This window comes from Sinocyclocheilus grahami, unplaced genomic scaffold, assembly GCF_001515645.1.
Source record: "Sinocyclocheilus grahami isolate Dianchi unplaced genomic scaffold, SAMN03320097.WGS_v1.1 scaffold2593.1, whole genome shotgun sequence".
NCBI classification, from domain to species: domain Eukaryota; kingdom Metazoa; phylum Chordata; class Actinopteri; order Cypriniformes; family Cyprinidae; genus Sinocyclocheilus; species Sinocyclocheilus grahami.
Genome location: NW_015507772.1, coordinates 4,328 through 17,292, shown reverse-complemented (window position 1 = coordinate 17,292; position 12,965 = coordinate 4,328). Strand labels below are relative to the sequence as shown.

The window sequence follows — 12,965 nt, the reverse complement described above, 5'->3', positions numbered from 1 at the left end:
TCTACAGCCCTGAATGTCAGCGGAGATCAGGACAACTAGATGAGCCCCAGACACAGATCCCCAGTGAGGACCTTGTCTCTTAACAAGACCACAGGAACCAGTTGAGTCCTCTGCCTAATGTGACTTTGCTGCAGCCTGGAACTGAACTGCTGGTTTCGTCTGGTCAGAGGAGAACTGGCCCCCCAACTGAACCTGGTTTCTCCCAAGGTTTTTTCTCCATTCTGGCACCGATGGAGTTTTGGTTCCTTGTCGCTGTCGCCTCTGGCTTGCTTAGTTGGGGACACTTCATTTCCAGTGATATCGCTGACTTGATTGCAAATGATTGCAGAAACACTATTTAAACTGAACTGAGCTGGATGATGACATCACTGAATTCAATGATGAACTGCCTTTAACTGAAAAATGAGTGTTTACTATTGTCATTTTGCATTGACACCATTTTCCTAATTAATGCTGTTCAGTTGCTTTGACAATCTGTATTGATAAAAGGGCTATATAAATAAAGGTGACCTGACTTGATAGGCACAGGTGCATTGGATTGCTCTTTGGCTTGTAGTTCCAGTCTACATACCGTATTGTCCCGATTATAAGACTTTTTTTTCTCTTGGAAATACATCTGAAAAAAATGCGGTCCTCTTATATTCAGGGTCTAGACTTTGACATGTCAATACACCCACAACACTAGGTGGCACCAAAACCACATAAAACGAGTTTGCCAATAAATTGCAAATAAAAACAAAAGAAAAAGAGTCATGACTGTCAAGTTAGCCTGATGGGACCAAACTCTTTGTGATTTTAAAATGCAAGACAGTACCCAGATTTGAAGACTACAGTAAGATTTAACTTCTACTGTTAATAAGTTTTTGGTAGGCTACTATTAGATGGATAGCCTAAATGTCCTAATTCAGATGGGCTACCTTTTTTATGGTATATCAAAAAGTGTATATTTTTAAAATGTGATTGTTGGTACATTTTTACCATACTTTCAAAACAAATTAAAATAAGAAAAATATGCAGTATGAAAATAATTGAAGACAAAATGTGTTTTACTGAGAAAAAACAAGATTTGGTTTTTAAAAAGTCTTTCCAAAAGGTACATCTGGAAAAAGGGGGGTCGTTTTATAATCAGGGTCATCTTATATTCGGGCCAATACAGTAATTTAAATTTACTATCAGCCTGTAACTCCAAAGTTTGAAAATGAAGCAGCCGCGCATCATAATCCTGTTTCTTTAACTGTAGATCCAACTCCTTCAATTTAATCGCTAACATAGGATCAAAACGAGGATGACTAGGATCTATGTTAGGAAAAGAAAAAAAAAAAAAAAAAAGTCCTCACCTACCTCAGTTTCAGCACTCTTCCGTGGTAACCCTTCCACAGATTCATCCGGCAAAATTCCAGCCTCTACCAACTTGTTATACAACTTATCTTTAACTACCTGTTTTGGCCCCTCCCTAGGAACAGAAAAATTAAAGAAATCTGCAACAAATCAGCCTTACGACACTTGTTAAATTCCTCCGTAGTAGCGGATAACAAATAACATTAAATCAAATTCCATATTTGACCATAAACTCGTCCTGCACCAAAAGAAAATTACCAGGCAAACAAACGCATGGTTAATTCCGCCAAATACCTTTATTGATACGTACTGAATGGATCCGCAACATATGGTACCTTCATTAACAAGCCATAAACAAATCTCCAATTCATCTTACCCTTCACTGATACGCCCAAATAAACCTCCACAATTTATTACCTGCACCAAACGGGTCCCTAATTTATGTTATCCGCAACGGACAAACAACTGGCCGGATGAGCCCCCAATTTATGTTATGGCCCCGGTCTAGGTCAGGACCGCAACATAAACAACACAACAATGAATGGCTGTTTAAGTACTCATTTTAATTCTCTTAGTTGATCTTTTGATCAATCTTTTCGTGCAGTAGCAGTTTTGGAGAGTACAAACAATATCATCACAAAGAAATAAACAAATTAAAGAAACTGAGGCAAATGATCAGGGGTAAGCAAATGCCAAAACAATAAACAAACACTAACTTCCCATTAAAGAAACTTCCCTGTGCATCAAAATAAAGAAACCAAAATACAACAATATAACCTCACTTCTTGTCTACCCAAAAACAGGAGAAAAGGGTAATGGCCGAGTGGCCTATAAAAATAAATAAGGCACTCACCCCCTACGGCCTTGCACCTGGCTTACAAACATGAACAGTGGAACATTGAAGTTAAAGACATAAGGCTCTCACAACACATGGAGCTAACAGCACTCTCTTAGAATATAGACTTGAGATCTCACAGCATTTTCACTAGAGCTTAACACAGGGTTAACACTGGAGCAAGCATGATTAATCAAAGAGAGACATACAGGGCAATGATCATAGCCAGCATCAAAAAAAAAAAAAAGAAAAAAGGGTGGCAGTCAGAGAGAGAGAGCAAGAGCGCCCTCCAGCGAGATCCGGGGGAATTTATAGTACAGGTCTCATCTCTGGTCCACCCACCAGCAGTCTCTCATTAAGCCTTGGACCAATCCTGGTAGAGAGGAGACAACAGGAACACATCCACAGCATACAATACGTCTAAGACGTAACTATTTATAATCAGAACTTAAAAGGCTTCACTGGTATTCTTCTGAAGCAACACAAAATACAAAAAGACTTGACAGAATGATAGACAAAATGAAATTTAAGATGTTATTCACTCTGCCAATTCAGTCTAAATCAAAATGGTGACACACTACATTACATCAAACATGACAGATCTTTAGATGTCATTATGTCATTCTTGTGGGATGTTAGTTGAAGTTTGTTATTTTTCATATGTGCTGTGTATTCCCGATTTGATCAATCTTTAGGTTTAAATTTCAATCCAATATTCACAAAACAAAAGTATAGTATTGCTTCAGAAGACTTAACATATGTGCTGCTGGTCATTTCTGGTCATCATTACATCTGCATTAATAGCAATTCATCAAAAAATTAAAACTGAAGAACGATGTATTTTACACTTACACTTAAAAAAAGTTACACATACTGTAGGTCCATAGTGGACAAAAAATGTCCAAACATGACAGATCTTTAGATGTCATTATGTCATTCTTGTGGGATGTTAGTTGAAGTTTGTTATTTTTCATATGTGCTGTGTATTCCCGATTTGATCAATCTTTAGGTTTAAATTTCAATCTAATATTCACAAAACAAAAGTATAGTATTGCTTCAGAAGACTTAACATATGTGCTGCTGGTCATTTCTGGTCATCATTACATCTGCATTAATAGCAATTCATCAAAAAATTAAAACTGAAGAACGATGTATTTTACACTTGCGCGTCACTTAAAAAAAGTTACACATACTGTAGGTCCATAGTGGACAAAAAATGTCCATGTTGAAAAACTGTAATAAAAATGTGAAGTTTTGGAGCACAGAGGTAAGTTTGATCTCAGTTTAAAGAAGACCCATGGCAGATTATTGTTTAAGTAAAAAAACTTTAAAAAGTGAAACAAAAAAAAAGTTATAGAGGTTTAAGTTTATGAAAATGATTTATGAACAATATTTTATATAAAATATATATTTTATGAAACATGTTGAACTATATACCTGCTAGAAAATCAAAGCCATAAATCTTAACAAGTTGTGTACCAAATTTGATGTTGATATCTCAAAAAATGAGCTTTCAGTAAGATTTTGTTTGGGCGCAGTACCAAATTTTCTCAAATTCTCAAATTTTACAAGAACACACACACAATTTTTTTTATGACACATATACAAACCACACTCTGTCATCCATACCAACACACCCACACAATTATAGCTGCATTATTTATCCAATTGGCTCTATAATATCCAGAAGCAGCAAACAGGAATTAAGCGAGTATTTGCTTTATAGGCCAAACCTGAAAAAAATGGCACCGTCTGGTAAAAAATTATAAAAAATTAAATTTTAAAGCCTTGCCAACAGAATGAAAGCCTATTAACAAAAATTGCATCATTTTACAGTTAAATGGCACTGTGATTAAAAATAGCTATTTTAATGGGTTTCAATGGGGACATTTTTGTCCTTAAGGTCCTGAGAGAAACCATTTTTTGTACCTAGTGCAAAACAGATTTATTAAAGGAAATTGAAGTGAAATAGCAAAATTCCAATAAAAATACACATCTGTGCCAAAATTTATGCAGTTGGCAATAACAGGCAAAATTATCAAAAAAACAAAACTGAAAAAGATAAAAATGCCCAAAAGGTTGCACAAGGGTTAAATAACTGTTTATAACATGACAAATTACATCTGGTACAACACTAAAGCCCATCAATTTGTTTAATGTGAATTCTACTTACTTCATTTTAGGCTCCTATCAGTATCGCAGCCGTCTTGTTGCCAATGACATCACACCACCCCTCGCTGCCTTTGCTCTGAAAAGATTGATTTCAAATCATGACAATAGTTTGTTAGTATGAATTTTATTAAATAAGACAAATCAAGTAAAATGATAACGTTAACTAAGGTTAACAAAACAGCCATTATAAACGCTCCTCAGCCTATTTGTTCACCGTTCGGCGGATTTAGTAAACTTGATCAGCATCACATGGATATTCTAGATGAAACTGACAAAGCAGATAATAAATAACGATTAACAAAAATTTGAAAGGTATTGTAATACAGGGAATGTGTGTTTGCTTTACCTTGCTTCAGATCTGCGTGAGGAGATCCCTCAGCAGGATCAACGCACGCAAAGCTCCGGGTCCTGACAACATTCCTGGGTGTGTACTGAGAGACTGTGCAGTGGAACTCACTGATGTCTTCACAGACATTTTCAACATCTCGCTAAGTCAGGCTGTTGTCCCCACATGCTTCAAAGCTACCACCATCATTCCAGTCCCGAAGAAGTCGTCTCCATCCTGCTTCAATGACTACCGTCCAATTGCACTTACCCCCATCCTCATGCGGACTCTCCCACTCCCCCCTCCCTAATACACACACACACTGTCACTTTAATCAATCAGTCTGAATAAGCTCTTTTGCACTACAAATCTTTTTTTTTTGCACTACAATCATTATATCTGGACTGTTGTTTACTTTACTGGTTTTGCACTCTATCTGCCATATGCCTTGTGCTTTATATATATATTTTTTACATTTTACCCTATTTGTATAGTTGTATTTTGTATTTAATCTATATATATCTGTATTTATATTCTACTGTAGTGTTATCTGTATGCACCAAGGGTCTGAGAGTAACGCAATTTCAATTCTCTGTGTGTATGTGCTGTACATGTGGAAGAATTGACAATAAAGCAGACTTGACTTGATCTGTGGCACGGTTAAGGCCCTTTCACACTGGATACGCCAAGCGGTGGAATCGCCGCGCGGCTGCCGCTTTCTCTTGTAGTGGAAGCGTTTTGTGCAGTTAAGGCGGTGGTCGCGTTGCGGTCTCAGAGCGGACGTTGCCATGGTTACAATTTTCAACATCACCTTTGTATTTACTAAAAACTAAATAAAACAGTAAAAGTTGATGAATTGCTCTCCACGCCCGGTACTTTCTCGCGAAGCTTTACCATGCTGTGCTGCCCTTTCAGGTGTTTAAACAAATTGGATGTGGAGTTTTTCGCGGTTGAAAAAAGTTTTCTTCCCCCACATAAATGACAATGCACAATAATGCAACAATCCAGTTACAGAACGCATACTTTTCTCTCTCCATGCTGAGCTTGTTTTTGTTTGTTATACCCACATTGCAGGTGCTTACCAATCAAAGTAGGTCTTGGGTAGACGATGTTGTGTGTGCGACAGGCAGGCATCTATGTGAGACTTAAGGCCCTTTCACACGGGACGCGGCAAGCGGTGGAATCGCTGCGCGGCTGCCGCTTTCTCTTGTAGTGGAAGCGTTTTGTGCAGTTGAGGCGGTGGTCGCGTTGCGGTCTCGGAGCGGACGTTGCCATAGTTACAATTTTCAACATCACCTTTGTATTTACTAAAAACTAAATAAAACATAACGGAAATTTGTGTTTGTCATCCTGTCATTAATTATTGTCATTGTTATTATTATTTTTTTCGTAAGCAAATATTTGAGGGAAATATAATTTTAAAGGAACATTTAGAAGATTACTTGTACCTTGTAAAGAATCATCAGGTTCTGCAGCGGATGCCGCCACCTCTGGAGGCACAGGAAAGGCCCTTGGAGTGGACTCGTGGATAGGAGAGGGCTCTGGAGCGCGATGTGCAGCCCACACGCTCAAAATGGCGACCGCCATTACAGGAAGGACAGCAGAGTGTGGCATGACCTCGAAAACAGCGTTGCTTGAGAGCGCTGACGTCACCGGGATGCCTGCAGCTCGCACCGATATACTCAGCCGTGGCGGCCATCTTGGCCGGGGACTCAGCCGTGGCGGCCATCTTGGCCGGGGACTCAGCCGTGGCGGCCATCTTGGCCGGGGACTCAGCCGTGGCGGCCATCTTGGCCGGGGACTCAGCCGTGGCGGCCATCTTGGCCGGGGACTCAGCCGTGGCGGCCATCTTGGCCGGGGACTCAGCCGTGGCGGCCATCTTGGCCGGGGACTCAGCCGTGGCGGCCATCTTGGCCGGGGACTCAGCCGTGGCGGCCATCTTGGCCGGGGACTCAGCCGTGGCGGCCATCTTGGCCGGGGACTCAGCCGTGGCGGCCATCTTGTGAGCAAGCTCTGGCTTGGCAGACGTGACGTGAGCTTGCCCTGGGGTAGCAGACATGACGTTGGCAGACATGACGTGATCAGGTTTTAACATGGTGGACATGATATGAGTAAATTTGGACTTAACTGGCATGGTGTTAGCAGGTCCTGGAGTAGCAGACGTGACGTTAGCAGGCTTTGGCTTGGCAGGGATGACGTGAGCAGAACTTGGCGTAGCAGACATGACGTGAGAAGACTGTGGCTTGGCAGACATGATGTGAGCAGGCTTTGGCTTGGCAGGCATGACGTGAACAGGCTTAGGCTTGGCAGGCATGACGTGAACAGACTTTTGGGAAGTGTCATGTTCCTCCTCCATGACACCCACAGTGAAAGCAGATCCACTCAACTGCAGAGCAAAGTCTACATACCGTTCTAGTGACCAGTGTGGAGTATTACGTGGCATGTCTTTACTTAAACCAAAACGAAAAATTTATTTTAAGAAAGTATCATTGAAGTCCACTTGATTGTAAAGTTCACAAAAGTCCTGAACATAATCCTCTAAGGAGCGATTACCTTGACGGAGGCGAACTAGGCGATCTGCTGGGTTCATGGTGGTGGTCGTGTATTCTGTAAAGAATCATCCACTGAAGGCGAGCGTAGTGAGAACCCAAGTGCAGTTTATTTACAAGGTGATCCAAACATCCAAACAGTAATCCAAACTTGACTTGACATGAACAGACTTGACTTGACATGAACAGACTTGACGAGGCATAAACAGACTAGACACACCGACAGCGGGTTACAACATCAATACATGAAGAGGGCACAATGGGAACATGAAGCTACTTATAGGAAACAAGAGGGTCACATGACAAGAACAAACCAATGGGAAACAAGACACATGACTAAGACAACCAATCAGAACATGACACAATGAACAGGGGAACCAATGGCATGAATACATGAGGGCAAGGGAAGCATGACACAAACAGGGACCATGAAACAATTACAAAATAAAAGACATGGAAAACATGAACATGAAACAAAACACCACATTACATACCTAAACAATGCATCCCAGGCGCAGGGCTTTGCTGGAAATGCAAAAACTTCTTATTGATGTGCTCATGCATAAAAGGAAAACAAGGAGGACAAAATGGGTACATGAACTACTCCTTAACCGAGTAGAGCAGGGAGACTATCATCATTTGGTACAAGAACTTTACAATGACCCTCTCAGGTTCAAGACCTACTTCAGGCTTACCCCTGAACCTTTTGAACTACTTCGTGAGAAGGTGGCAACAAGGATCACAAAGACAGAAACAAACATGAGGAAAACCATCAGTTCAAAGGAGCAGCTTTCCATCTGTCTCAGGTAAATGCAATAACTTCATTACATTTGTTATAGTTTGATAACTCTTTGAAATACTTGATAACTCTTCAAAATAAAATTTTATTAGTATTTTGTTGTAGTATTTTCTTCAAAATACAATTTTATTAGTAAGTTGAGTTAAAAAAAAAAACAAAAAAAAACAAATACATGTTAAAAATTTTTTTTTAAGTGTTCTTAATCAAAAATGAGTTTGTGTGCATATATATACACATCTCCCTGTTACATAAATAAGAACATTAGGTTAGACAAAAGAGCTAACCCAGAACATCAGCCATCAGTTGGGCTACTAACAGTGTCTGAGAACATACAACTGTATATCTGTTTTTAGAGTTACTTCTCTTTAAACTGAATGGCATGCAGGACCCGCATGAGTTCATCCTCATCGCCACTGTCTTTAAGCTGCTTGGAGATTTCATCCACTTTTTCAAGTACACGTGACTCAAAAAAAAGTTCCTGCTGTCTTCGCCTTTTCATTGGTACCTGAGGAACTGATGAACTTTGCTTAGGCATTTGTGAGCTGTTCTCGTATTCACTCTCAGCAAGTGAATCCTCTCCTGTTGTATTGATATCACTCACTTCCTGCTCATATAAATCATTAAATTATGATTTAATTAAGGTTGAAAGTCTGACCGTAATTAGTTGTTGAGCCCTACTGTGTTGTTAACCCTGGCTGGTTTACATGTTTCAAAAGATTAACAGTTGAAAACATTACATATTTAGAAAAGTAATAAAAAATGTAATCAAATGTAATGGAGGCAGGGCATTTAACAATAAACTTTATTATCCAAAATGAGTCTGACATCAGTGCTCTGAAAAGTAAAGTTGAAGCTTATTCAACTTTAATTCAATTAAATTCCATTCAACTTTATTCCGTTGAAGTTTTTCACTTCGGAACATTCATTCACGGATTTGCGCTACTGCAAAACAACAATTTAAAAATATTTAACACTGAACATTTTTAACATTCTAGCAGACACTTACCAACAAAGCACAATTTAACTTAAAATGAATAAGCTAGTAAAAGAATCATTTTTGGCCATTTTGAATCAGGCATTTTTTTTACTGTACAATTAAAAGCAGCCTTGCTGAGAAGAGACTTCTTTTAAAACATTAGAAAATATTACAGATCCCAATTTGAACACTATGTGTGTATGTTATAATATATCTATTAACAGAGCTGTTGTAATTATTATAATCATCGTTTTTGTCTTACTTTTTATTTTATTTTACAGAACAACAGTAAAATTACAATACTAACATTAATGAATGTTGATAAGAGTTCTTGCTTCTTCTCAACTTTTATTTTGGCAGAAACGCGCAGGAAGACCTTTTTAACTTTCCAAACTGCATTGGAGCTATTGATGGTAAACGCGGTGTTACAAGCTCCACCAAACTTTGGGTCATTATATTTTAACTGTAAGGGCACACACTCTATTGTCCTTCTGGCATTAGTTGAGGCACATTATCTGTTTCGAGTTATTGATGTTGGAGCTTTTGGAAGACACACTGATGGAGGAGTATTTTCTAGAGCCTGACCGATATGGGTTTTTTGGGGCTGAGACCGATATTAGGGAGTTAAATAAAGGCCGATATCGATATATCGGCCGATATTCTTTGTGTATATTATAGTACAACAGTATATATTACAATATATTACAGAATATATTACAGATCCGAATTTGAACACTATGTGTGAATGTTATAATAAATGTATTAAAACAGAGCTGTTGTAATGATTATTATCATTATTATCGTCTTACTTTTTATTTTATTTTACAGAACAACAGTAAAATTACAATACTAACATTTATGAATGTTGATAAGAGTTCTTGCTTTTTGTCAACTTTTATTTAGGCGGAAACGCTCAGGAAGACCTCAATGCTTCTTTTTGTTGACAACAGATTTATAAAATGAATACGTCGCACGTATCGCATTGTCACATGCATTGTAAAAATTCATAAAATAATGTGACTGAGCAACGGACGACTGTATCAGCGCAGATTTTCCTTGACTTTGAACCCTGGTTAACAAGCATATAGTGCATCAAGTTCGTGCAGCGCTGTCAGAATACATGCAATGTGTGCGTGTATTAGAAAACATAACGTTCTGCAGTTTATTTACTAATTGTTTAAGGCCATTTCGCGATTTCAATCATCATACAGTAACCAGCAACAATCAGCCATTCCTCTTCTCATCGAAGACATGCGATGCAGTCCTAAACAGTCTCTTGCTGTTGGTGCTTGTAATGATTTTTGCGTCTTTCTCCGACAGTTTAAATGCTTCCACACTGCTGATGTGTGTGCTGCATAAAGGCTGATTTATACTTCTGCATCGGACCTACGTTGTAGCTTACGCATAGACACACACCCATACGCCGTAGCCTGACGTGCACCTCTCCAAAACTCTAACAGCGCGTCAATTCTACGCAGACCGCAAGCGCTGTGACTGGTCTGCAAGAACCCCTCAGAGAGAGTATAGGCTACTATGTGTCAAGAAGTTTGATTGATGAGGGTCATAAAAATTCCACCCCCCACCCATAAGTGGACACCTGTTGGAAACCTGTTCCTGTACACCACCGCCTCCCATCTAACCGGACATATGTTTATCCACCCCAATGACCCGAAGGAATTTATGATTGTCTGGGAATGTGTTTTTTGTGTGGGTCAGTTGAAACTGTTCAAAACTATGTGCTTTAAACTTTAAATTGTGAAACTTGGTATGATTATTAAACGGGATAAGGGAAGTTTTTATTAAAGTTTTCACACATACATTTCAAGAACAACATCAAACATACGCGGTATATAAACAATGTAATGACTGTTTTTCCAGAAAAGAGTAAAAACGGGTCAAGACGAATATTTAAGTGTTGTTAATTTAAAAACTTAGTTAGAGTTTGTTACAAGTTAGAAAATAAAAAGTAAACTAGGCTACTGACCATCTATCTAAACAAAAAATATCATATAGTTCGGTAAACAGTACGTGGCAGTCAAAATCTTGTAACATTACAATGTAAAAGTTTGGGGGGGGGGGGTTACATCTGAATATTTTTTCACACACACACACGCACACACAGATTTAATTGATATCTTTCATAAATTGCATAGACTACTCAAAAATATGAGACACCGTTGTTTCAGGAGTTTAGGACACATGCTTATTCGATAACTGTTTTATATCCTATTTGGATGATGTATATTTATTTTTAAGTTTAACTGTTTTTCAAGCCGTTGTTAGATGCCAGTGTTTCCTGTCATAGCTATGCAAAGACTTGATTTCAAAACAGTATCATAGCTATTAAACTATCTTGTTATGGTTTTAAATGTGTATTTAATCTCAGAACAATCTCAAAGCAAGTCTGATTTTGCAGGTGGTTGTGCTTTAAAATCAAATTATTATTAAATTATGATTTAATTAAGGTTGAAAGTCTGACCGTAATAAGTTGTTGAGTCCTACTGTGTTGTTAACCCTGGCTGATTTACATGTTTCAAAAGATTAACAGTTGAAAACATTACATATTTAGGAAAGTAATAAAAAATGTAATCAAATGTAATGAGTCACATTACTTTTTAAAGTAATTTAAATAGTTACACTACTTATTAGATTTTAAATAGGGTAACTTGTAATAACCTATCACATTTGCATAGTAACCTCCCCAACACTGTGCGTAAAATAATTCCATCAGGGTCTCAGCTACAGCTAAATGTTAAAACAACTTAAAGATGATTTTGTCAGTTTGTGGTGGGGTCTGTGAAAGCTACATGGGGTGCGTGAGAGAGTTTGAAAGAAAAATGTTTTAGCTTATAGATGCGATTTTACTACAAACTATAAGCATTCTAATTTAGAAAAGCAACACTACGTTTTTTTCCCCCGAACAAAATGGTTGTTAGACATTTAAAAAGTAAAAAAAAAATAATAATAATAATTTTGATTAGCAAGTCAGATTATGGTATATAAATTAAGTATTTTTTTAAATTGATTAATATGATAGAATCATGATGAATTTACAAGGTTTTGTTTACAATAACGTTTCATGTACTCACTGGTTATTGTATACATATTCAAGAGAAATGCATAACCTCAGTTGTTTTAACCAATCTAAAGTTTTTAGTCTGTCATTATAATATCGTAAAGAGAAAAGTCTTTCACGCATTCTATTTTCACCTGTCTCAGGACTCTGTTACACAAGAACCAACTGAGTATGGCCGTGAATCATATATGAAAGCTAAAAAAAGATGACTTTTTCAATCGATTTGTTCTATCAATTATTTGATCAAATCTTAGTAAAATAACCTATATAGACATTTGTTTTTATTTTAATAAAATAAAACATTATACTGTGAAAAATAAATATGCTGCATTTAAACACCATGGTTAATACATTTTTAAAGTAAGAAGAAAGTCAGTCTAATCTGTTGTTAAGATTCTGTGAGACATTCGTAGCACCTCGTTTAAGAATGACTTTTTATTGCAAACAACCTTATGACAACTAATTTTCAGTCTAATTCATAAAGAAAAATCTCTGCCTTGCATTCATCAGAGGATCATTTGACTGCTAATCCTCATCATGGTTTTAGGTTTGAAAGATCTAAAATCTACAAAATTTAAAATTTGTTACAGATTTTCTCAATTGTTTACACGCAATTTTGAAAACCGGGTTCTTTTTTTCCACAATATAAGCACAATTATCCAAACACTACACTCAAGTTGCATAATTCCTAGCTTGTTTGCAAAATGACACACTTCAGTCAAAACATATACACATTTGTGAAAATGCTATTAGTTTTCATTTAACCAACACAGTCCTCAATGATCAGACACTATTGCAGCCAGTTTCACACTGCTGTGATAAATAAAAAACACATTTGTACAAAAACTAATTTTAGGAAATAGCATGTGCTAGATTTTTGGCCACACATTGTTAT

At 37.6% G+C, this 12,965-nt stretch overlaps 1 long non-coding RNA gene across 1 annotated transcript in view; it reads right to left on the bottom strand.

The window, feature by feature from the left end:
• Positions 1-8,605, bottom strand: part of LOC107575363 (uncharacterized) — a 15,189-nt gene extending 6,584 nt beyond the window's left edge. The window contains exons 1-2 of the long non-coding RNA XR_001607858.1: positions 8,524-8,605; positions 4,347-4,421 (exon numbers count right to left, since the gene is read on the bottom strand). This is a non-coding gene — a long non-coding RNA (uncharacterized lncRNA). The remainder of the gene's footprint in view (positions 1-4,346; positions 4,422-8,523) is intronic.
• Between the last annotated feature and the right edge of the window lie 4,360 nt (positions 8,606-12,965).